Below are 24,561 nucleotides of genomic sequence, written 5' to 3'. Positions count from 1 at the left end.
ATTAATTACAGTGACTTTTTACATGTACAATTTAATTCTCTATTGACCTTAAATTAGTTTTCTAGTGCTGCGTAGAAATTCAACCAATTACCACAAATCTAGTGGCTTGAAACACCACCATTATTTAGCTCAGTTCTATAGGTCAAAAGTGTAACATGGTATGATTGGATTTTTTATTTAGGGTCTTACCATAATTAAATCAAGGTATTTTCTGGGGCTATAGTTCATTTCTTCTTTTTTCAATTTAAGTTATTTATTTACAGAGTGCAAGTGGGAGGGGGCAGAAAGGGAGGAAGAGAGAATCCCAAACACTCTCTACACTGTCAGCATGGAGCCTGATGTGGGGCTTGAACTCATGAACTGTGAGATCATGATCAAGCTGAAATCAAGAGGTGGACCACTTAACCGACTAAGGCACCCAGGTGCCCCATGGGGGTACAGTTCTTATGTCAGGGGCAGGGTCCTCTTCTACCTTCCCTAGTTGTTGAAAGAATTTATTTATTTATTTATTTATTTATTTATTTATTTCTAAGAGAGAGAGATAGAGAGACAGCATGAGCAGGGGAGGGTCAGAGAGAGAGGGAGTCACAAACTGAAACAGGCTCCAGGCTCTGAGCTGGCAGTCAGCACAGAGCCCGACGCGGAGCTCGAACCCACAAACCGCGAGATCATGACCTAAGCGAAAGTCGGACGCTTAACCGACTAAGCCACCCAGGCCCCCCTGAAAGAATTTATTTTTGCTGTTGTTGTTATGCCTCCTTCATCAGCAGGTAAGCAATGGCTCATTGAGTTCTATGAGTCAGATCTCTATGCCTTCCTCTTTTGCTTTGGAGAGCCCTTGTGATTATACTGGGCCCACCGGAAAGGTCCAGAGTAATCTTCCTATTTTAAAATAAACTGATTAGTAACCTTAATTACATCTGCACAGTCCCATTTGTAGTGTAATGTAACATACCCATGGGAGTAACAACAGGGAACAGAGATCACGGGGACCAAACTTCTGCATACCACAGGCCTTGTGTGGTAAGAATGATTATGACATGTACCCTATCACTTGATTGGTGGGTGGGACTCAATCTCTTAATATGTTCTGCTAAAAATTCCAGTTTTTGAAAAAAATGCCATAAATACCAAAGGGGTGAATACTATTTGCCATAAGGGCAAAGGAAGGGAGAGTAAAGGAGAATAATCCGGTCCTGAAACATTGACATTATTTCTTTTTATTTATTTCTTTTTTTTACAGATAGTTTATTGTCAAGTTGGTTTCCATATAACACCGGATGCTCATCCCCACAAGTGCCCTCCTCCATGCCCATCTCCCCCCTCACCCCCCCCACACCCATGAGTCCTCAGTTTGTTCTCAGCATTCAAGAGTCTCTCATGGTTTGCCTCCCTCCCTTTCCCCCACCATTTCTCCCCTCCTTCTCCCCCATGGTCCTCATTTAAGTTCCTCCCAATCCTCCTATATGTGCAAACATATGATATTTGTCCCTCTCTGCCTGACTTACTTCGCTCAGCATAACACCCTCAAGGTCCATCCACATTGCTACACATGGCCAGATTTCATTCTTTCTCATTGTCATGTAGTATTCCATGGTATAGATAAACCACATCTTCTTGATCCATTCGTCCATTGATGGACACTTAGGCTCTTTCCATGTTTTAGCTATTGTGGAGAGTGCTGCTATGAACATTGGGGTACATGTGCCCCTATGCATCAGCATTTCTGTATCCCTTGGGCAAATTCCTAGCAGTGCTATTGCTGGGTCATAGGGGAGTTCTAGTGTTAATTTTTTGAGGAGCCTCCACACTGTTTTCCAGAGGGGCTGTACCAGTTTACATTCGCACCAACACTGTAGGAGGGTGCCCGTTTCTCCACATCCTCGCCAGCATCTAGAGTTCTCTGATTTGCTCATTTTAGCCACTCTGACTGGCATGAGGTGGTATCTCAGTGTGGTTTTGATTTGTATTTCCCTGATGAGGAGGGATGCTGAGCATCGTTTCATGTGTCTGTTGGCCATCTGGATGGCATTGACATTATTTCTATTCACTCAGGATGTATGCCTAGAGTTTCTAACATGTAGATAGCTTTTAAGGCACTGTGGGATATAGACTGAAAATTTATTTATGAAATTATAAAATATTTAATGAGATAAAATGTCTGCTAATGCATCTTGTTCTTTTACAAAGACTTTAATAGCTCTTTATTGAGCACATATTGTATGTCTAGGACTACATAGATAATTTTATTTGTATAAATGTATCTATAATGGCATTAACAGATGATTATCAAATTTCTCTCTATTTTAAAGACTTTGGAAAAGAAGTCTTAGAAAGGTTAAATAACTTACTCAAAGTCGTATGCAAGATCTGGAATTTGAATGTGAGGTATCTGCAAGTTAGGATTTCTTTACTCTTTTAAATTGAGTAAAATTGACATATTTTATATTAGTTTCAGGTACACAACATAATGATTCAATATTTGTACATATTGCAAAATGATCACTACAATATCTAGTTAACATTTGTCACTATACACAGCTTCAGGTTTTTTCCTGTGATGAGAACTTTTCAGAACTACTCTGTTAAAAACTTTAAAATATGTAGTAGAGTATTATTAACTATAGTTATCATGCTGTACATTACATCCCCATGACTTACTGACTTTGTAATTGGAAATATATACCCTTACCCCCATTTGCTTCCTAGTCACCAAACTTGTTCTTTGTGTATTTATGAGCTCATTTTTATTTTAAATTCAACACATAGGTGAAATCATATGGTATTTTTCTTTCTCTGACTTACTTTACTTAGCCTAACTTCTTCATGTTCTGTCTACATTGTCACATATGGCAAGATTTCCTCCCATTTTATGGCTGAATAATATTCCATTTTATATATGTACCATATTTTCTTTATTCATTTATCAGTGGACACTTAGATTACTTCCATGTCTTGGTTATTCTAAATAAGGCACCAGTGAACATGGTAGTGCATATATATTTTTAAGTTAGTGGTTGTTTTGGAAAAATACTCAGCAGTCGAATTGCTAAATCATATAGTGTCCTATTTTTAATTTTTTGAAGAACATCCATACTATTTTCCATAGTGGCTACACCAATTAACATTCCCACTAACAATGCATAAAGGTTCCTGTTTTTCTATACTCTTCCCAATACTTGTTATTGTTTATTTCTTTTTTAAAAATGCATTATTTATTTACTTATTCATTCATTCATTCATTCATTCTAAATATAATTTATTGTCAAATTAGCTAACATACAGTGTATACAGTGTGCTCTTGATTTCGGGAGTAGATTCCCATGGTTCATTGCTTACATATAACACCCAGTGCCCATCCTAAGTGCCCTCATTAATGCCCATTACCCATTTCCCCCTCCATTACCCCCATCAACCCTCAGTTCTCTGTATTTAAGAGTCTCTTATGGTTTGCCTCCCTCTTTTTTTGAAACTATTTTTCCCCTTCCCTTCCCCCATGGTCCTTCATTAAGTCCCTCAAATTTTACATATGAGTGAAAACATATGATATCTCTCTTTCTCTGACTGACACATTTCATTTAGTGTAATACCCCCTAGTTCTGTCTGTGTGTTGCAAATGGCAAGATTTCATTCTTTCTCATTGCCAAGTAGTATTCCATTGTATATATAAACCACATCTTCTTTAGCACTTCATCACTTGATGGACATTTGGGCTCTTTCCATCATTTGGCTATTATTGATAGTGCTGCTATAAACATTGGGGTACATATGCCCCTATGAATCAGCATTCCTGTATTCTTTAGATAAATTCCTAGCAGTGCTATTGCTGGGCATAAGGTAATTCTATTTTTAATTTTTTGATGAACCTCCACACTGTTTTCCAGAGTGGCTGCACCAGTTTGCAATCCCACCAACAGTGCAGGAGGGTCCCCCTTTCTCTACATCCTCACTAACATCTGTTGTGTTTCCTAAATTGTTAATTTTAGCCACTCTGACTGGTGTGAGGTGGTATCTCAATATGTTTTTGATTTGTAGTTCCCTGATGATGAGTGACGTTGAGCATCTTTTCTTGTGTCTGTTGGCCATCTAGATATCTTCTTCAGAAGAGTGTCTATTCATGTCTTCTGCCCATTTCTTCACTGGATTATTATTTTTGGGGTGTGTGTTGATTTCGATAAGTTCTTTATAGATATTGGATACTAACCCTTTATCTGATATGTCATTTGCAAGTATCTTCTCCCATTCCATCGATTGTCTTTTAGTTTTGTTGATTGTTTCCTTAGATATGCAGAAGCTTTTTATCTTGATGAGCTCAGTTATTATTATTAGAAGTTGCTATGGCTGAGGTCAAAGAGGTTGTTGCCTGTTTCCTCTTCTAGGGTTTTGATGATTTCCTTTCTTTCATCCATTTTGAGTTTATTTTTGTGTATGGCATAAGAAAGTGCTCCAGTTTCATTTTTCTGCATGTTGCTGTCCAGTTCTTCCAGCACCATTTGCCAAAGAGGCTGTCTTATTTCCATTGGATACTCTTTCCTGCTTGGTAAGATTAGTTGGCCATACATTTCTAGGTCCAATTCTGGGTTGTCTATTCTATTCCATTGTTCTGTGTGTGTGTTTTTGTGCCAATACCATACTGTCTTGATGATTATAGCTTTGTAGTAGAGGCTAAAGTCTGGGGTTGTGATACTTCCTACTTTGGTTTTCTTTTTCAACATTACTTTGGCTATTTGGGGTCTTTTGTGGTTTCTTACAAATTTTAGAATTGTTTGTTCTAGCTCTGAGAAGAATGCTGGTGCAATTTTAATTAGGATTGCATTGAGTGTGTAGATTTCTTTGAGCAGTATTGACATTTTAACAATATTTGTTCTTCTAATCCGTGAGCATGGAATGTTTTTACATTTTTCTGTAACTTCTTCAATTACTTTCATAAGTTTTCTGTAGTTTTCAGTATACATCTTTTATATATTTGCTTAGGTTTATTCCTAGATATTTTATGGCTATTGGTGTAATTGTAAATGGGATCAATTTCTTTATTTTTCTTTCTGTTGTTTCATTATTGGTATAGAGAAATGCAACTGATTTCTGTACATTGATTTTGTATTCTGTGACTTTGCTGAATTCATGTATCAGTTCTAGCAGCTCTTTGGTGGATTTGATAAGTGTTTTATTTATTTTTGAGAAAGAGAGAGAGAGCATAAGTGGGGGCGAGAGAGAGAGAAGAGGAGACACAGAATCCGAAGCAGGCTCCAGGCTCTGAGCTGTCAGCACAGAGCCTGATGTGGGGTTCAAACTCACAAACCATAAGATCATGACCTGATTAAGTGAAATTGGATGCTTAACTGACTGAGACACCCAGACACTCCAATTTTTATCTTTTTGATAATAGCCATTCTAACAGATGTGAAGTGATAACTCATTGTGGTTTTGATATACATTTCTCTGATGATTAGTGATGTTGAGTACTTTTCATGGACAACTTGGCCTTGTTATGTCTTCTTTGGTAAAATGTCTATTTAAATTCTCTGCCCACATTAAAATTGCATTCTTTGTATTTTTTGCTATTAAGTTCTAGGAGTTATTTATTTTGGGTATTAACCCCTTATCAAATATATAATTTGTGATTATTTTCTTCCTTTTGAAAAAGTTGCCTTTGTGATGGTTTCCTTTGCCATGCAGAAACTTATTAGATTTAGTCCCACTTGTTTATTTTTGCTTGTATTGGTGCCAAATTCCAAAAACCATCACCAAGAGTGATGTTAAGGAGTTTATTGACATCTTTTTCCCTAAGATTTTAATGGTTTTATGGTTTCAGGTCTCACATTTGAGTCTTTAATCCATTAGGAGTTAGTTTTTATTTTATTTTATTTTATTTTTTTTATTTTTTATAGTTTATTGTCATGTTGCTCATCCCCACAAGTGCCCTCCTCCATGCCCATCAGTCCCCTTCCCCTCTCCTCCATCCCTATCAGCCTTCAGTTTGTTCTCGGTATTTAAGAGTCTCACATGGTTTTCCTCCTTCTCCCCAACTATTTTCTTCCATTCTCCTCCCCTGTGGTCCTCTGTTAAGTTTCTCCTGTTCCACTTATAAGTGAAAACATGTGGTATCTGTTCTTCTCCGCCTGACTTATTTCGCTCAGCATAACACCCTCGAGTTCCATCCACATTGCTACAAATGGCCAGATATCATTCTTTCTCATTGCCATGTAGTATTCCATTATATAGATAAACCACATCTTCCTGATCCATTCATCAGTTGATGGACACTTAGGCTCTTTCCATGATTTGGCCACCGTTGAAAGTGCTGCTACGAACATTGGGGTACATGTGCCCCTATGCATCTGCACTACTGTATTCCCTTGGGTAAATCCCTAGCAGTGCTATTGCTGGGTCATGGGGGAGTTCTACTGTTAATTTTTTGAGGAACCTCCACACTGTTTTCCAGAGGGGCTGCACCAGTTTACATTCCCACCAACAGAGTTAGCTTTTATGTATAGTGTGAGACAGTGGTCCATATTCATTCTTTTGCATATAACTGTCCACTTTCCCCAGCATCATTTGTTGAAGAGACCATCATTTTCCCACCATATATACTTTTAGTTCCTTTGTCATGAAGTAGCTGACTACGTATTCATGGGTTTATTTCTGGGCTTTGTCTTCTGTTCCATTTATCTGTGTGTTTGTTTTTATGCCAATAGCATACTGTTTTGATTACTATAGCTTTGTAATATAGTTTGAAACCAGGGCATTTGATGCTTCCAGCTTTGTTCGTCTTTCTCAAGATTGCTTTGGCTATTTGGGGTGTTTTGTGGTTCCATACTAATTTTAAGATTGATTATTCTCTTCTGTGAAAAATGCCATTGGAATTTAATAGGGATTGAACTGAATCTATAGATTGTTTGAGGTAGTATGGGCATTTTAACAATATTATTTCCTTCGAACTCATGAACACGGAATATCTTTCCATTTAAGTTGTGTCTTCTTCAGTTTCTTATATCAATGTCTTATAGTTTTTATTGTAAGATTTTTCACTCTCTGGTTAAATTTATTATAAGATATTTACTTTCTTGATGCCATTGTGAATGGGATTGTTTTCTTAACTTCTTTTTCTGGTGGTTTGTTATTAATGTTAGAAATGCAATAGATTTTCAATATTAATTTTGTATCCTACAACCTTACTGACTTTATTTTTTAGCCCTAACAGTTTTCTTAATGTAGTCTTCAAGGTTTTGTGGTGTTTTTCCTTTTGTTTTTGTTTTTACATATAGTCTCATGATATTTGCAAAAAGTGACAATTTTACTTCTTCCTTTTCAATCTGGATTCCTTTTATTTTATTTTCTTGCCTAATTTCTCTGGCTAGGACTTCTAATACTGAGTTGGATATAATTGACATGAGTGGTTATCCCTGTTTTGTTCCTGATATTACAAGAAAAGCTTTCAGGTTTCATCATGGATTATGGTGTTAGCTGTGGGTTTGCCATATACTGCCTTTATTATGTTGAGGTATATATAATACACATTTTAAAGATAAGAATTCCAAGACATGTGAAGATTAAATAACTTACTCAGCAGTATATGCCTAAATAAGGGAACTAGATCTGATACCCAGTGCTTTGCACTTCCTTCCAGTTTACAATCTCTCCGCGTGTGGGAATGGATGAAATACTATTTGCTAAGAGCTGTTACTAGAGCAGTGTATCTAAACAGGCAGTTAGTACCTTTAAGTGACTGAGAAAATAGATTCTTAGTTTAAATTAATCTTTTGAACAAGAGATGTGGTGGAGTTTTTAAATGCAATTTGGGTGCTTCAAAAAGAAGTAGGATATTCTGGGTAGCATGTACTGAGATAGAAAATAGGTTTTGGTATATATTGAGGGTGGCATATATAGGTGGCTGGAGGCCAGCTATAAGCCAGGAGACTCACATTGATATGGGGCTGTGTGTTTTCTGCTTGGTAAATAACATACGGCCCCCTTCTCTGTGTGATATATCATAGACAGTTTTATGTTAAAAGCCAGAAACACTAATTTTCTTAGAGAGCAATTCTTTCAGAAGGGATAGGATTGAGTAGCCTAACACAATAAAAAAAATACTTCCTTGGGTTTAACCTGGATATAGAATTTCTCTCCAGTTTGATCGTCCCCTTCCTCAGAAATGACTCTGTTGTCTTGCACATGATAGATACTCAATTAAATGGAATTGAGTCAGGAAGAACCCCAAAGTAAGAAATCTAATTAAAGTGTAATATGAATTTAAGTAAAATGTCTTTCTGCCAAACTTTAAATGTATAAAGGTGATGATAAGACTGTACATGAATACCAGCGCAACTCTGTGAAGTAGGAATCAGATTTTGATGTTTTTAATTGTGGGGTAAGATGTGCAGAATAAAGTAATTTATGGACACAAAAGATAAGTCAGAGTGGTGGAATACTCTAGTAGAAACAGTTATCTAGTCAATTTTTTTATACCTGGTAAATTACTTTTATTACATTTTCTCAGTTAAATTAAGAGATACGGTTTCTCACTCCTGACTAGACTTAACTCTGTGTTTGTGTGCACACTTACGTGTGTATATGCATATACTTATATAGTCACTGAGTGCTTGGTTATATAATCCTTCAGTGTGTTTAATTGTTTTAGAGGCAGAGCATAGTTGTTTTCAGAGGTAAAATTTCTTTGTTTTACATTTGAGAAAAGGACAGTAGGCTCACATTGAAAAATGAATATTTGGTAATCACTTCTCATTGCAAATCCAGATTTGTCTTATAAATAAAAAGGCATAAAATTGCAAGAAATATAATGGCTTCCAAGTCCTGAGATCCAGAAAGGATTTTGTATTAAGAAAAACTATGTTGACAGCAAGCTTTCATAGTGTGAGCCAATAGTTACTTGCTTCATCATCTAAAAGAGAGATCACATTTAAGCTAAAATATATTAGAATTAGTTTATAAAGATAACCATAAATCCACTATTATATAAGGGTTACCTCATAAGATTCTTCAAAATGGCCAAATTCCTTGAATTGACATTCAAATGCATGACTGACTTGATCTTTTCCCACTTTTCTAAGCCCTTTTCCATTATTATTTTGGTTTTTAGTCCAAAACAACATGTGGCTGCTTGTCTCCCATCTGTCCTCCCTTCAAAACATACTTTAAACTGTGCAACTTTTGGGTTCCATGAAATCTGAAAAAATTCTGCAGAGGCTACAGAACAGTAGGACATTAATTTTGCTACAGTTTTCTAGTCAATAAAGAACAGAACTACTTGTTAAAATGGGGAAAACATTTTCAGTTCAGAACAGCAATAGTCATAAAATTAAATTAGGAAATAGTGAATTTGGTGTAATGATATAAAATATATCAAACTGTCACATCATAAAGTGAATCTCAAATGGCTCAGCTTTAGGATATTTATCTTGCTCAGCATGGTCCCTGGCATGGAAATATCCAGACCTCCCTGAAGATAAATATGTGGCATCTCTCAGAATTTTGTCATCAATCCAATACAGTCTCGTACTCACTGTTACTACATATCTTCTTCTATGCTGTTTTGATATCTTTACCTATTGCTAGAACTGTCTTTGCCCAAAGGGAATTAGTAATGTTCTGATGATGTCATCATTTTATGTATTCATGTATTTATGGGTTTGTTTGTTTGTTACATTATTTTTACTCAATTGCCTGACAATGAAGTTAGTAATTTGAAGTCTCTCTTCTATGGTGGTAGGAATGTGTTATTCAGGAAAGCCCAGTGTTTCTCCCCAGATCCTTTGATCAATAGTGATGGATCAACAGTGATGGACTGACTAAGTGATAATGGCTGTGGCCTGGGTTGTTTGGACTGAGGAATGACATTCTAGGAAGTGGACTTTACCAAAGAGCTAATCTGACATCTGCTTTCTATTCAGCCTTCTAAGTGCAATGGAAAACAAATACCAAATAGCTCAAGTGTCATTGTATGTCGTTTATTCATTTATATATAACAATAATTCACTGAGTATCTACATAGTGACAGGTCCTCTGCTAAGCAGGAGAATACAGCCACCATGGCTGAATTTTGAATTAGTCATAAGGCTCTGTATAATTTGTCACCTAGTTTTATAAATGACCCCCTTCCTTTATATGGCTAGAGGAAAGTCATACCTACTTCCTCTACTTCATTGACAGTTAGTCATTTTCCTTTATACTCTTTAGGATTAGAGAAGTGTTATTATTTTCCTGAATACACTGTGGTTTTTTTTTCTTTCACGCCTTTGCTTGTTCAGTGACAGTTGCTTGGATTGTCCTTGTCTGTCTCCTTGTCTGACTAACTTTTAGCCAACTTCTAGTGTAAAGTGACATCTAGTTGTCCCTAAAAAATGTCCTGATTACCTAAGCAAGTCTACCTTTTTTGCCTTGCAAGGGTATTTTGCATTAAACACTATCATCACATTTTCATGTTGTGTTGGATTTATTGTTTGTGCTTCCCTTATTAGAATGCAGTTTCTTGAACACAAGGGGCATCACTTATTTTGAATCTGGAACACAATATGGAAACAGACCGGAAACTCTTTCAAGTTTTGACCTGAATTAAACTGCAAACAGGCTGTTTCCTCTCTTGCTCAGGGCAAAAAATCTTCCACCTTTTTCTCTAATCCCAGACTTCACTAGCGTCCTCACAAGCATCAGTTCGACCTTACCAAGGAAAATATAGCCTTTGAACATCAAAGTGGAAAGGGACTTTAGAGATTAAGTCCAATGCCTTTCATTATGCGGATTTTAAAGTCATCTTGACACAGCATATATAGGATTGGGAAATTTTGAGATAGTTATTGGGTTCCAGATGTAAAATCACCAGGACTTATCAAATACAGTCACTGATCCATGGAAGTATGTATTTTTAAATAATTTGTTTTATTGAAGGGAATAGAAATATTACACTTGGTAAATTGCTTACCTAACTCAGAGCTTTTTTGGCATTGTTCTTTAACCCAGATTATATCACAAGGTCAATATAAATGTGTCAAACATTAAACTCCTTAAAGTGTCTCCTGGTGATGTCTAAAGAGTTCTTTCCCTGTGCTCAAGATTCTTTCCTTCTCTTAGGAAACCCTGCTCTCCCATGGGGGCATTCACTCCTCCATTAACTCCTCGTTGGTCTGCAGAGACAAGGCTTTATCCTTTAATGAGATTTTATTAAAAATTCTCAGATAATGGAAGAGAAACCCAATACAGAGAGTCGTTTGCAACCCTGTGGCTTTCCTGTCACAGAAGAGTTGACATGCAAAACTGACATGTTACCGATGTGGTCAGCATAGTACACACACTCTGAAGTCAAAATGCAGACGTGCTAGTCCAGGCCACCTTTGCTCTTGGTGAAGCATTAGAAATTGAGTTCAGACCATATTTTTGTTCTTTATCATCCATTGTTAGTACCCAAGTAATATGATCTTGACAAGTCTCATCCCAGAAGCTTCAGAATGTAGCTCCTCCTATTCTCAATTAATCCTTTTATCATCGTTTCAAAATCAAATTAATGACCTCCTTCCACTTATGGTTATAAATAAATATCTTGACCTTGTGGACCATACCTGACTACTGGTGCCTAGTTCACGTATTCAGATAGACACTTTTCTTTTCTTTTTTTATACAATGCTATATTAGCCTGACTTATTTCTGTCTTTGTGTGTGGTGTTGGACAAAATGTGAGTGAATTTCTGAAAACTAATAAGTAAGTGAGACATACCTAGAAAAATACTTAATATTCTGTAATTAATATATAATAGGTTAGAGGAGGGAGAATGGGAAGTTAGTTTGGATCCATGGTAGGGAGCAGGTGGTACTTAAGGGACTTTAAAGGATGCACGTTAAGAAGGAAAGACTTCCATGGGCTAATAAAGAGTTTTGAGTATATTTGGAGAATGTCAACTAGACTGATAGGGCTGAATTTATGGAAGGGAAGTCGGGGAGAGGATGGTGTTGCAAGAGATGAAACCGGAAGCTTGTTCAGGACACCCTACATGTGGAGAGTTTTGAATATTAGGATTAGAAGTAAGAACCTGTCTGTTGCTTGAAATAAGATTGAGGTGTGTGCAGGGGATAGCAGGGACACTTCAGCAGTGGCTGCTAGTTGCCAGAGAGCCTTTATGTGACTTTTCCCTTCCCAGGGTTCTTGCGGATTTAGAGCACAGTAATGATCCTTGGGTAATGTTCAAGAAAGCAATGGCTGTGCTTGCCATCTTGGAGCTACTGAGGATCTGAGGGCATAGAGTGAGGCGAACCACACCGCGAAGCAATGTGAAATTGATGGCTGTGAGTGACTGCAGCCCCAAGCTGGAGATTGCTCCGGTGGTACACATTGATTTCAGCTCCAGCTTCTAATTGCCATAGCCGGCAAAACAAAGGCTTCACTCTGGAATGTTTAAAGCTCTATAGATTTTCCTCAAGTATGAGCGGGAGTTCTTTTTGCTTCCAGGGCTTCTGTGTATTGCTCATTTGGGAGTTCCATTAAGTCATGATCTGTTCAGAAACTTCTCTGTTTTGTATGTTCTATCCTCCAGGACACAATGTGGTATTTAAGGACAGAAGCCTTGGCATAGGTATTCTTGTATGTTCTATAGTATTAAGAATATGCTTAGCTGACCAATCCTTGATGAACTGAATTATAGTTCAACTTAAATTGTGGTTATTATTGAAGTATTATTGCTATGATATAGAAAGATATTTTTAACTTAAAAATCCCCTATAAAGGCACTTTTGTAACACAATAATTGTTTCACTTTTTCAAGTTCTCTTGTAGTTTTTGGTCGTTTTTATACCTATCTTGACATGGTTGCAATCTATTCATCCATTTATCTAGCAAATGATCACTGAGTACTTGTTAAGTACAAAGCATTGCTGATGTGATGCACAATAAGATGCAATTAGTATGAATCTATAATTTGGAGAGTTTTTATCATCCTGGTGTTATATCAAAAGATGCATATTATAATTTTCATAATAATTACTTCAAGAAAACATATGTGGTACCTTCCTTTGCTCCCAGACTATATGTGGTGTAATGAACAACTAGAGACAATGCACTCACATCACATTCTAATGAAGGTTGAATTCACAACCAACCTAATCAGTTCAAAGAGGTCCTTCCAGTCAGGCCCACGGTGAGTGGTGATGATGGCTGACATTCAAATTGTATAATCTGCAGTGCTTAATGAAGACATTTCCTACTGTATTTATGGAAGATTTCCATAAAAGCTAAGTTCAGACTTTCATGATTAGCATCCACATCTTGGAATTATCAGAATCTGAGAAAGTAGGTCACAGATCATTTTAACTCTAAGGACACAAAAGCAAACTCAACTCTTTATCCTACCTAACCCTTCTGCCAAATAATCACCCTTACTGGATGAAAATGTTTCTATCGAAGTGGGTACTCTTCTTCTTATCTTAGAGTATCTCAGTTACCCCAAACCAGAGTGAAACTGGAGAATAATATTATATTCATTGCTACTAATCCCTGTCTTTGGATACTAGTGACCCAGATGGACATCTAAAGAGGAGGCATCCAAAGCTTGTTAACTGAATCTCAGCTTTCATTTGTTGGTGTTAGTACGTAGCACACATGGTTTTAGACAGGCATGATTAAACAGTAATGCCCTGGGCGGTCATATTTTCTGCAACTGTCATGTCACTGCCCAAGTCAAGATTTACTTTCCTTCTGGACCCTGACAGGGTTTTGCTTTCTGAACAAAAAAGGGGAATTAAGGCTTTTTTCCCTTCTTACCTGAAGACTGGAAAGAATGATCACAGAATGGAGGACATAGCTGACAGGAGCAGACAAGCAGGAGGGATGATGCGGCATCACTCAGCCATTCCTCTACGGAGCAGTGAAAGAAATCAGGTGTTTGAAGTAGAACTTCAATAGCCTAAGAAATCTTGTTTAGCTTTATTTTTCATAGACTGTGTACAAAAGATTAAGCATTCAGTTTTCAAAGGATAAAATTGGAATATTGAATACATCTTTGTAGACTATACCTGGGGGTGTCCAGATATTTTTACATGAGCCCCTAAAAAGTCTAAGTTGCTGCCTTCAAATCTTTAAGCCAGTGGGTGGGGGGCACCTAGGTGTCTCAGTCGGTTGGGCGTCTGACTTCAGCTTATGTCACGATCTCATGGTCCATGGGTTCAAGCATCGCATCGGGCTCTGTGCTGTCAGCTCAGAGCCTGGAGCCTGCCTCAGATTCTGTGTCTCCCTCTCTCTGATCCTCCCCTGCTCATACTCTGTCTTTCTCTCTTAAAAATAAACAGACATTAAACATTAAAAATTTTTTTTAAAAAATCAATCTTTAAGCCTCGGGGTGCCTGGGTAGCTCGACTGGTTAAATGTCTGACTCTTGGTTTTGCCTCATGTCATGATCTTGCAGTTTCGTGAGTTTGAGCTCTGCGCCTGGCTCTGCATTGGCAGCATGGAGCTGCTTGGGATTCTCTCTCTCCCTCTCTGTCTGCCATTCCCCTGCTTGCACTGTCTCTCTCTCTCTCTAAAAATAAATAAAATAAATAAATAAATAAATAAAAGAAATATTTAAGCATGCTTGTTAGAGTCTTAGTGATGAAGGATATTACAAAACCCATTAAGTTATTCATTTTTGTCACATTGCATAATAAACTGTATACATTTCATTCCAGAGGGTGTATAAAATTCGATTTTTAGCATTTTATTTGTTACATACTTTTCCAGGTTAAAAAATTTCCTCCAGGTGTCGTCATAACTAGATTGCTAGCTAGCTAGACTTAGATACAGATAGCTATATAGACAGTTAAAGCAATGAACCTGACCAGACCCTCAGACTATAGATTTCTAATCTAAAACTTAGTAATAGCAGGTGAGTAGTTTCCGTTATAAGAAACCATTGTAATGAATCTTATTTTTTGCCTATATGTTCACAGTATTAAAAATGATTATGTTTGTCTTAGGCCTTCTATTGCACATTTCTTTTTTCTCATAGTATGACATAAACTCCTGTGTTTATGTCCAAAGACTTGATGGTGGGTTTTTTGGCCAAGTTAAGTTCAAGGTTTTAAATGAGTCTGTACTGATGGAAGTTCAGCATGTTTAGATGTATTAGGGTCTTGTTTTGTGATGAACAGAATTAGTTTCAGAATTGCTGGGTATTAAAAATGATTTTAATCTTATTAAAAATCATACATACATTGTGGAATATCCTGAAAATACAGAAAAAATTAAAGAATTATCTTCTAATTCACCACTATGTGGATGAGTTTTCAAGTACTATGTTTTATTTGCTCATCCAACAAATACTTAGTTCATACCTAAAGTGGATCAGAATCTGTTAAGAAAATTGATATGTTAAGAAGGAAGGAAAGACAGTGCCTGCCTCCAAGATTTAACTGAGCACAGAGATAGCCAAGGACTCAAATAACTACCTGAGGCAGAGGGAAATTCATGAGGCTGAAAAGTGGCAGACTGAGGAGGAATGGATCAGTCATAGAAACATAGAATACCATGGAGAGAGTCAGGGAACCGAAACACTTTTCCCAGAGAGTTCTGGGTAGGTTTCACAGAGGGAAAGGCATTTGTATGAACTTGAAAGTAGAGATAGTATTTCAATGGGTGAAGATGTGAGAAAAGGCATTCTAGGTAGAGGGAATGGCCTGAGCAGAGACAGAGAGGCAGAAGGATGCTCAGAGTTTAGAGAGAGATAAACAGGAAAGCTAGTTGAGGACCAAATCACACCACAATAAGGATATTGAATTGTTTTTAAGCATAGGAGGACCCATCAAAATGTATTTGGTGTTATGGTTAGGGAGATTTATTTTTATTCATATATAAGTATGAATTAATTCTGAGAATTCAAGATATTTGACTTTTACTACAGTAGTTTCTTAGCAACAGTAGAGAAAAAATCAAATTGCAAATAATAACTTTACTGCCTTTAAATGCTATTAAATGATTTCTAATATTTGTATATTTATATGTCAGTATCATTCTAGTATAATTATATTGGGCCAGAAACTAGATTTAAATACAGGTGTGTTAGTGAAGTTTTACATTATTGGGATGACAATGGAGACTTTTAATAATGTGCTTTCATGCTACAGGTAGACAATGGCTTATAAAAACAGAATTTTCTATCGATAATGAAGAGCCATGTGATCATTTATGAAACATAATCAGTCTTCTATGTAAATTCTCCAGTGGTTATTAGCAAGGGGTTTGTAATTATATTTTGAAGCAATATTCATTTTGCAAAAACCAATTCTTTTCCTAATTACTTCTTCCTTTACTATAAAAATGGATGTGCTCTTTCAATATCTCTTTTCCATTTTTATTTTGGCATTTTTTAGTTTTACACATATCACATAGTTCTTAAAAATAGCATTTCTATGAGTGGACATTTCTGATTTATTTGTGTTGATAAAAGAACTTTATATCTCTTTGAGTAAATGGAATTTGTGGCTGCAGGTCCAAATGGAAGTGAGTGCACATTTATTTGATGGATATATGAATGATTGAGGTTTGAACAAACACTTACAAATGCATTGGTTTATGTCTGGCATCGGCTTTATGAAGAGAGGCACAGTTAACAAGTGAAATCACTCATTTATGCCATTGTGAAAAATATTTCCTAATGAAACTGAAATCATTAGACCTATATGAATTGACTTATTTTCCTATGGGCAGGGTAGTAAGGCTGGTAAAAGACATAAACATGAGATCATGTCATAAATTCAGCTTCAGGTGTGTTTGCGAAGTATCCATGGCTATCAGTTGGTGGGCTCGCACAAGAATCCCTTTCAGAATTCTAGTTAAAGCACTAACCCCAGTATGACCCATGTGACCCAGGTAGCATGTCACCATATATTGGCAATTTATTCTAACTCAGAAAAGGGTTCTTATGCTTTCTCCTTCTTTAAAAAGTTTATTTATTTATTTTGAGAGAGGGAGAGAGAGAGAGAGAGCGAGCATGCAGGAAGTTCAGAGAGAGAGAGAGAGAGAGAGAGAGAATCCCAAGAAGACTCCACACTGTCAGCACAGAGCCTGATGTGGGACTTGAACCCACAAACTGAGAGATCATAACCTGAGCTGAAATGAAGAGTCGGTCGCTCAACCGACTGAGCCACCCAGGTGCCCCCTTATGCTTTCTCTTGAGTAAAACCATCTTGGACATTAGAGGTCGAGATTTAGCCTGCCACATTTTTTTTTCATCAAGTATTAATATATTAAGTACCTACAATCTGCTAAACAGTCCATTCGCATGCTTCTCCTATTGCCTTGAGAATGCAAAAGGAAAGAATAGAAACCACAGGTGATTAAAAGAGGTCCAGTTCCTGGACCTGGTGGGGAAAATAATTAGAGATATGGATCTCATTAAGGGGAGCAGTGATTAAGTCAGTGCACATAACTTTCTGGGATGTCATATTTTTGGTTTCAATATAACAATTTGCTGATCTTGAAACAAAAATATTTGAGGACCTTTCTTCCCTTTGATCATGCTTACACATTGCCACCATTTGATCTAAGCCTTTATAGTAAATTCTTGCATAGCTTAGAACTACTGTTCTTGATTCATATGTGGGCCTCCAGAAGTGTGTGTGTGTGTGTGTGTGTGTGTGTGTGTAGTGAAATTACCCCTTTGTCCAGAATATTTTGAACTAGAATGAATTTTGAACTAGAATTGAAGCCAGTTGGAATAAGCCACAAAGATCCAAGTTTATCATTCGAAGTGATCCCTTAAACCTCAGAGCTGTGGTGTGTTCATCTCCTCCATGCAGATTAAGTAGCTTCTACAGAAAGCTGCAGAGAGAGATAAGAATGAAGCAGCTCCCTTTTGAGCCTTAGCTGCATACCTGCCCTTGGGTCAGTGAGACATGCCTATATCCTGAGAGTTCTAATACATCCCTTTAATGTCAGCTTAAGAGTTTTATCCTGTTCAAAGAACAGATCCCTGTAGGCATGGCAGGTGGAGAGGGAAGGCAGTGAATATTATGTATAATATAGAGTCCTGCAATCCTAAAACTGAGTAACCTTTAGAGAGCTTCCAGGTCAGCCTCATTTTGTAGGTGAGGATATTGAAGCCCAGAGAGAAGAAACAAATTTTGTTTTTGTTTTTTTTTTAAATATATATTTTTTTAAATTTATTTCTAGGAGAGAGAGAGAGACAGCGTGAGCAGGGGAGGGTCAGAGAGAGAGGGAGTCACAGACTGAAACAAGCTCCAGGCTCTGAGCTGGCAGTCAGCACAGAGCCCGACACGGGGCTCGAACCCACGAACCACGAGATCATGACCTAAGTGAAAGTCGGACGCTTAACCGACTAAGCCACCCAGGCGCCCTAAGAAGAAACAAATTTTGATCAGGTTAGGCCACTAATGAGTTATTAGTGACAGTCAGAACTGGAGTCTTATTCTTTTAAATTGCCACATATATGTCCTGTGACTAAGATGTCCAAAAATGATATCATAATGCCTGTAGGCAGCTCCATGACAAATATTGTACAGCCTGTTACATACGTTTATGTATTGTTTTATCCAAATGCTTGTTTGCATTTTCTCTCTCTTCCTTATATGAGATATGTATTGACTTATAAGCACTATTTCTTTTTGTGTGAGTGGTTTATATCTTTTGGCCTCCTTTTAACTTACTCTGTGGATAGGAGATTCATTATCTCTTTCACTTCCTTGTACAAGCTGCTTAATCAGCTGCTTTGCTCTAAACTCAGCAGGGCCGTCATGGTTGCCCAGTAATCTTTCTCTTATTCCTGTGGAGAAATTTTTATTCTTCCTCAAGGTCCCTACACAATCCCTCTCTCAGTGCTTACAAATGAATTCCTTTCTTCATGCAAAAATTCTGAAGCCATTAGGGACTAAATTCCACATGCTTCCCTTAGATGTCTTCCATTTTCTCTTGTAACCATAGTCTGTCTTTTCAAAGGCTAAAATGTGCCACGGGTTCCCTTCCCCATGGATTCCTACCTCGTCCTTCGTCATGATGCATTCATTGATCAGCCCCTTCCTGATATCTTCACCCTTTCTCCCCTTACTGGTTCCTGTCTCTACATAAAAATATGGCCAGGGTTTCCCCACTCTATAAAAACTTGCTCTAAGCTTTCCCTTAAGTTGTATGTTACATTGACATTCTCCATTTATACTTCTACACTACATTCATTTCCCTCCCTTGCATTCATTTCTTAAATGGTTCTGCTTAGGATTTTTTCTAATCATTCTGGTCAATTCTCTCTTAACTATTTCAGGGATTGTCTGTTGAATCTCACAGTCTTGTATTGCATTTCCTTTTAAAATTCTCTGAAGTTTTTGAAATTACTGGCTACCCCTTTCCTCCAATAGTTTAGCAACACCATCCTCCCCGGCCTTTCCTGGTAGTCTGACCTTGCCTTCTAAATCTATTTGACCTATTGCTCTGGTTTCTTCTCACTGTTAAATGTAGGCATTTCCCAAGGTTACCATCCTGACTTTTTTTTTTTTAATATTTTTATTCATTACTAGGAGAGAGAGAGACCGAGTGAACAGGGGAGGGTCAGAGAGAGAGGGAGATACAGACTCTGAAACAGGCTCCAGGCTCTGAGCTGGCAGTCAGCACAGAGCCCGACACGGGGCTCGAACCCACGAACCGCGAGATCATGACCTAAGCGAAAGTCGGACGCCTAACCGACTAAGCCACCCAGGCGCCCCCCATCCTGACCTTTTTTCCTTCTGCACATGAGTCAGGCTAGGACACAGTTTAAAATGTTTAAAAGTTTAAAAGTGGGCTTGGGAATAGATGACCGATTTATTTAGCAGTGTGTCATTAGTTGTTACTTAATCTTTCTGACTTCAGTTATCTGTAAAATGGGGTGGAAAATAATTGCTCACATGTATTGAACACTTACCAGGTGTGGAAACTGTGGTAAACATTTTATATGCATTAAGTGTATATCGCTCTCATCACAGCGCTAGGGAGTAAGTATTACCCTCATTTTATAGATAAGAACATGGAAACACACAGAAGTTAAATAATTTGCCCCAAATGGCGCAGATAGTAAACAGCCAAGGCAGGATTTGAATATAGAGAGTTCCAACTCACATATTAATTTCTACATTATTCTCCTCAATAGTGATGCTCTTTACTCATAGAACTCATATGCAATTAAATAAAATAATGCATGTAAAACTCTTAGCATAGTTACTGCTAAATTAAATGCCTAGCTAATGTAAAAGGAAAACCTTTTAATATCTCACTTATTGTTAACAATTTTTCCTTGGGTGTTTACATCTGAGGCATATATCCACTGTTTAGCAGCGGAACACCCAAATATATATTTGTCTCCAGAAATACCTAACTATATCTCTTTATCTAGTTGCAAACCTGTATATAAAATCAACATATATAAAATGGAACAGGTCCCATTGCTTTTCTTATCTTCAGCTTTTGATCCTTATCTCAGTGAATGATACTCTCATATTTCTAGGTCCTTGAACATAAACCTTGGAGTCATCATTGTATGTCCACTCACTTTGTATCTCAATGTCAACATTCAGTATGCAGACAGTTCCTGCTTATAAAAATTTAGAAATATTTTTTCAGTTTTCCATTTTCTACTATTTTTAATTTTTCTAATAAAAGGTTAAGCATATCTTCCTAAATTGTTACTGTATCTTCCTAAAGTATCCTTGTCTTTCTAAAGTATCTTGTACTTGACAACCAGAGTTAGGTTTTCTGCTAAATCTTTGGGTAGTAAATATTTTATTTTTTATAAAATTTAATGTTTATTTATTTTTGAGAGATGAGAAAGAGAGGGAGAGAGAGGATCCCCAGGCTCTGAGCTGTCAGCATAGAGCCTGACATGGGGCTCAAACTCATGAACCATGAGATCATAACCTAAACTGAAATCAGATGCTTAACCAACTGAGCCACCCAGGCACCCCAAGGGTAGTAAACATTTTAAAAACTTATAGGTCTTTTTGCTTAAACCAAACCCTAAGTGAAAGCTGAACATGAAATGAGACACGGAGCAGGGATATTCCAATTAAGTTGGAACATAGAATTTGGAAGCAAGTTCTCTCTTATTTTCTTCTGGTCTTGTCTTCTCTGGATGCCTCCTGAGTGGCCCCTGCCTAATTCAAGAGAATGGCTGGAAAAGTTTTGTTTTAAAATAGACTTAACCATATAGTTAATAATGCATGAATCCTTTGCTAATATGGCATTCAAGACCCTTCACAGTTTTGCCTAAAGAATATTGTCAGTCTCATTCACTGCCACTTGTACCTCATACACACATTTGCTATTTAACATTTTTTAATCATCCAATTTCTGCTCACATTTCCATTCCTTTGCTTTTTGGTCTGGACTTTCTGAAATTCTCTCTTATTTCTCTGTCTCATTTGATGTAATTTATTCATAGAGACTTGGCTTAAATGTCACTTCCTTTATATAATCTTTATAGAATATCACAGTCATATTTTAACTCTCTCCTTTGCACTCTATAATTTGGTGTTTGGCTTACACTAAAGATTAAATTGCTGCCTTATTTTATTTGAGTTATTTGTTTATATATCTATTCCTTCCTCTTCCATATCAATATATCTTGAAGCTCTTGTGGTTCAGGGAATATGGCTTTTCTCTTTTCTTTTCTTCTCTTCTTTTCTTTTTTCCTTCTTCTTTTCTTTTTGTTATGCCCTAAGCACTTACCTACCATCCAAGGACTTGGGCTATAGTTGTTTACTGAAATGAAATAACTTGATTTATTTTCCAGAAGCATTTAAACTTTTAGGGACAGGTATGGATCTTTATTTCCTTGCCTTTAAAAACATATATATATATATATATATATATATATCTGTATATATATCTGTATATATATATCTGTATATATCTGGGGCCTGATAGCTTTTGCTTTAAATTTCTCATTATCAGGTATTATTGTTGGTATTTCTACCTGAGGATATTCTGATACATGATCATTTCCCTATCTTAAACTATTCTCATTATCATTACTGATGTTTATTCTTTTATTCACCCATCAGTGCATCCATCCATCCACCCTTCCATGCTCAACATAATCATTCTTAGGGGGCACCTGGGTGGCTCAGTTTGCTGAGTGTCTGACTTTGATATCAGCTCAGGTCATGATCTCACAGTTCATGGGATCCAGCCCCATGTCAGGCTCTGTGCTGATAGCCCAAACAAAGCCTGCTTGGGATTCTCTTTCTCTCCCTCTCTCTCTGCCCCTCCCCTGCTCATGCTTTCTCTCTTGCATAATAAATAAACCAACTTAAAAAAGAGAGATAGAGAAGACCTGAACCACCAATCCTTCATGTAGCTTTCCCTGACCACACAGGGGAATTTATCCCTTATGCAAATACCTAAAGCTCCACAGCCTCTGCCTTATCTTTTTAATCTACTTTAATGCTTTTTGTTTCTTTGGTTACATATATGTGCATGATTTTCCCCAAATGGAATCTAAGCCCTTTTAGTATAAAGATCATAGGGGTGTCTGAGTGGCTCAGCCGGTTAAACATCTGACTCTTGATTTTGGCTCAGGTCACGATCTCACAGTTTGTGAGTTGAAGCCCCACATCAGGCTCTGTGCTGACACTGCAGAGCCTGCTTGGGATTCTCTCTCTCCCTCTCTCTCTCTCCGTCCCTCCCCCACTTGTGCATGTGTTCTTTCCCTCCTCTCTCTCTCACTCAAATAAATAAACATTAAATTTTTTTTTAAAAATAAAGACCATAAATTTATATTCTTTTGTATCTCTCATTGAACATAGTTCACAGTTAGAACTTGTGGCTTTCTTTTTTTGCTATATGTTCCCTTTTCTCAAATGAGGTCCTAGCATGGTGACAAACTTATATAAGTTCATGAATCTCCAATCCCACATGATTTCCTGCTACTTAAAAACCCATGAATAATTTATCAAATTCAACACCCCAAAAAAACAAATAATCTGGTTAAGAAATGGGTAGAAGACATGAGTAGACATTTTTCCAAAGAAGGCATCCAGATGACCAACAGACACATGAAAAGATGTTCAACATCTCTCATCATCAGGGAAATACAAATCAAAGCCATGATGAAATACCATCTCATGCCTGTCAGAATGGCTGAAATTAACAACACAAGGAACAACAGATGTTATGGAAAAAGGGGAATCCTCTCACCCTTTTGCTAAGAATGCAAACTGGTACAGCCACTCAGGAAGCAGAATGGAGGTTCCTCAAAAGTGACCCAGCAATTACACTACAAGGTATTTACCCAAAGGCTACAAAAATGCTGATTCAAAGTGGCACATGCACCCCAATGTTTATAGCAGCATTATCAACATATTATAAGCCAAATTATGAAAAGTGCCCAAATGTCCATTAACTGATGAATGGATAAAGAAGTTGTGTGTATATGTGTGTGTGTGTGTGTATAGATATAATGGAATATTATTCAGCCTTCAAAAAGAAAGAAATTTTGTCATTTGCACCCATGTGGATGGAGCTAGGTTATATTATTTTAAATGAAATAAGTCATTCAGGGAAATACAAATACCATCTGATTTCAATTTAAGAGACAAAACAGATGAACATAGGGGAAAGGGGACAAAAAGAGAGAGAAGGAAACCATAAGAAACTCTTAACTATAGAGAACAAACTGAAGGTTGACGGAGGGAGGTGGGTGGTGAATGGGCTAAATGGATGTTTGGAATTAAGGAGGGCCCTTGTGTTGAGCTCTGAGTGTTGTATGTAAGTGATGAATCATTAAATTCTCCTGAAACTAACATTACACTATATGTCAACTAGCTAGAATTTAAATAAAAGCCTGAAAAAAGTTTTTTTTTACATTAAGAAAAATATTATTAAAGATCAACATAGTCTTCCCTCCTCCAACACCCCTCCTGCGTCACTTCATGTTTTATATCAAAGGATTCTTGTGTGTCTGGCCATTGGAGTTTCAAATAACAAATTCAGCACTATCACAAGCGGACAGTTCAAAGCAGGATTCTGATTGTATTATCTAAATGCAGTACTGTGTTGTAGGTCTCTCTAAATAATTTGTTTGCAACTCTCAAATGTTGCCTTAGAGGACATTCCCAAATTACATGTCATTATATTGCGCTAAAAGGTTTTCACAAATACATTTTTCAAGCATTATGCTAAACAAAGATAAAACGATTACATTACTGTGGTACATCTTAGACTAACTAACATTAGACTAATGCACACTGAATATATCAATGGGGAAAATATGCAACATTTTCTAAAAGTATTTGACTATGGAAAGCTCTTCTTCAGAACTTTTCTCATGTACTGGAATCAAGAAGAGTGCTCTTTGGGAAGTGCTGCATCAGTAATTCAATCCTGTACTATGTCACTGATCTTAACAGCTGGATGAGTTCATTTTTTTCTCTCTCTGTGTGTGTGCGTGCACAGGTGTGTTTGAGGGTGTGGAGGTCCAGAGAAAATACAGTTCACTTTTTAAAGATCATAAGGCTATCTGGCAGCATAATTATGCTTAGAACACCTGCATTATCCGTTGTTCACTATGTTACCTACATCCCTCAATAGGTTCCCACTCCCTGATT

Source organism: Crocuta crocuta, unplaced genomic scaffold (genome assembly GCF_008692635.1).
Source record: "Crocuta crocuta isolate KB4526 unplaced genomic scaffold, BGI_CrCroc_1.0 scaffold129, whole genome shotgun sequence".
NCBI classification, from domain to species: domain Eukaryota; kingdom Metazoa; phylum Chordata; class Mammalia; order Carnivora; family Hyaenidae; genus Crocuta; species Crocuta crocuta.
Note: the sequence above shows the minus strand (reverse complement) of the source record.